At 41.1% G+C, this 2,827-nt stretch overlaps 1 pseudogene; it reads right to left on the minus strand.

Annotated features, from left to right (window-relative positions):
• Positions 1-316: 316 nt before the first annotated feature.
• Positions 317-2,764, minus strand: LOC123014790 (annotated as a pseudogene).
• Between the last annotated feature and the right edge of the window lie 63 nt (positions 2,765-2,827).

Below are 2,827 nucleotides of genomic sequence, written 5' to 3' on the forward strand. Positions count from 1 at the left end.
ATTTGAAATAATTGTCAGATCAATATTTGATTCGCCATTGATGGTTTGAAAAGTCGGTAAATTATTCGGTTGATTAGCTAAATTAAGATTGTAATTTACAATAAATTCTTCAATAATGTGTGACTTTCTATCATTAAAACGATCAAACCAAAGCTGCGACCTTGACTTAAAGTTTCCACAAATAGTAATTCTGTTACCTGCTATAAATTCCAATATCTTATGCAGGTGTTCAAAAATTGGCAACGGATTTTCACTAGGAGGCAGGTAGACGCTCAAGCAATAAATTTGTACATTTTTCACCGAAATTGAAAGCAATGTTAGGAATTTATTTGAAAGTTGAGAGTAAAATAATGGGTTTAAACTAGGGTCAAAACACAGAATTGCCGTTTGAAATTTCGGATCGTTAGTTGCAAGACCGCTAATTGCGGTCGAGATTCCAGACAATTTGTAATTTTGCCCACATTTGACCCTGTGTGGCTCTTGTAAAAATGCCAATTGGAATTTGTTATCAAAAGCAAATTTTATCAGTTCAGCCGTTGCCAATTTCGAACCGTTGCAATTTAATTGGATACTACTGATTGTATTATCCATCAAAGTCTATATTTTTAATGGCCTCTTGCAGCCGATGTTTGTAAATAGGGCAGTCAGGCGACCCTGCAGCATGACTGGTCTCTTCCTGATCGATTCTTACACAATTACTGCATTTATGTTTATCCTGCTCATTTTTAAATTGACATATCGTAGATTCATGTTCAATACTAGCACAATACCCGCATTGTTTTTCCGAATTGCAAAATTTTGAGACGTGTCCGAACTTTTGGCACATAAAACACCGTGTGACTCTAACATAATCTCTAATGTGCAAGGATTTCCAGCTAATGTACATTCTACTTCCTGATTTAATAAAATAATTACGCGCACCAGGATGTATTTCAACTACCCAGTTATTATTTTTTGCCTCTTTATTTCCTACTTTAAACGCGTATTTTACAAAATTTTTAGGGACATTTTCGGGTAAATTTTGTTGATTTAAAATTTCCGAAATTAATTGATCGGTTTCCAATTCTTTGGGAACGTCAAAAATTTGGATTTTTGGCCAAACTTTATTAATTCTTTCAGCACACATATTAAGAGACTTCAAAACACAATTTTCTGTTAAGTTCAAAATTGAAGGGCAGTTTGACTCAACGAGAATTGCATTGTTTCTGATTGGCACAATTTTGTTTACTTTCTTTATCGTTAGATTTTGACATTAAAATTTTTCGCGTGTCCTCAGATGATTTTACGTTTTTCAAACTATCATTCGGTATAATAATGACTTTGTAACTGGCTTGGGGAAGTTTGGCCGGAGTTACTATAATTTCAGGGTTTTTCGACAGATTTGACTTTTTTGATTTTATTGTATCTGGGGCCAATTGGAGAGGTATCATTATGGTTGGTATTATTTAATTTGCTTTCAATGGCTTTTTCGACAATGTTCGCAATTTTTTGTTCTAAATTTGTGTCAATACTAGGTGTAACAAAATTCGTAGTAATGTATCTGAGGCCAGTCTGAATATTTTCAATGGCATTCAGATAGGTTTGCCTGTCTCGAATACAGTCTTTTGACTTCAAAATAAAATTATTCAAAATTGATAAATTTGTTGCGCAACTTTCAATTATGCTAGCAACATCATCTTTGTCATATTCTAATTCTCCTGTGTGGCTTGCTAAAGATATACATCAGGACGTCGTTATTACCGTCAGTCTGAGCTGGTGAGCGACGTTTTTGACGATTGCTGCACCGTCCGTGTTTCGGTAGAATGTGGGTTCTATCGGAGCCATGACGGTGATGTCCAGGTGTTGGTCCGTGAAACCGTCGAGAATTTGCCCGTTTCTGTTCGAGCGTCGGCTCCCCCAGTTGATGTGCTTGGCGTTGAAATCGCCAGCAGCGATCGTTGGGGTGTTGGCGTCGAAAAGGGTCTGCAGGTCCTCCTCGAGAATTGGAATTTGGGGTCGGTTGTAGCATGCAAACAGACGCAGAGGTCCGTTTGCAGTGGCTACGGTGATGCCCACAGCTTCCAAATTGCGAAGATCTGGTGTTGCTAGAACATAGTGTTTAATTCTGTTACTTACAAAAATTGCTGWTCCTCCTRCTGGACCGGTTCCTCTGTCCGCCTTGAGGAGGGTGAATCCCCGAATTTTTGGATCCGCGACGGGCAACTTTGTTTCGCACACAAGTACGATGTTCAGTTGCATCCTGTCGACGAATTCTTCGAGCTCGTCTCTGGCCGCTCGAAGGCCGTTAGCATTCCAAAATGCCACCTGAAAAGAGCGCTGAATTAATTGATTTGCACGCATTAATTATTCAGAAGAAGGGCGATGTAGGCTGAAAGTATTTCAGCCAATTCCTTCGAACGCTTTGCCGTTGCCACGGAGGTGGCAGTTTGGTTCTTCTAAAGGCCGAAGTTCACCGTTTGACGTTGTTTTGCAGTCTTTTTGGTGCCTCCGGTGCTTTTGGTGGCGGTGAGGGTTGCCTTGKGGGGCGGTTGTCCTGGTCCGTTGAGACGGCAGCTTTGGGAACTTTGGACAGCCCATGTAATTGGCCTTTACAATTGGCACACTTGGGAGGCGCAGCCTGCTCCTTTGTGCACACCTTCGTCTCGTGGGCTTCGCCGCACTTGACGCAACGGTGTTCTGCCGTGCAGTTCTTCTGCGCGTGATGGAATCGTTGGCATCGGTGGCATTGGGCTGCTTTGCTTGACTTTCTCGGCTTTTCAGCCATGATTACCAAGCCGCAGACGGTCTTCACCTTCCAGATGTCCTTCGCCTGGTTGAGTGGTGACTC

Source organism: Tribolium madens, unplaced genomic scaffold, assembly GCF_015345945.1.
Source record: "Tribolium madens isolate multiple individuals breed KSU strain unplaced genomic scaffold, Tmad_KSU_1.1 Scaffold_97;HRSCAF=244;Tcas5.2_LG3a, whole genome shotgun sequence".
NCBI classification, from domain to species: domain Eukaryota; kingdom Metazoa; phylum Arthropoda; class Insecta; order Coleoptera; family Tenebrionidae; genus Tribolium; species Tribolium madens.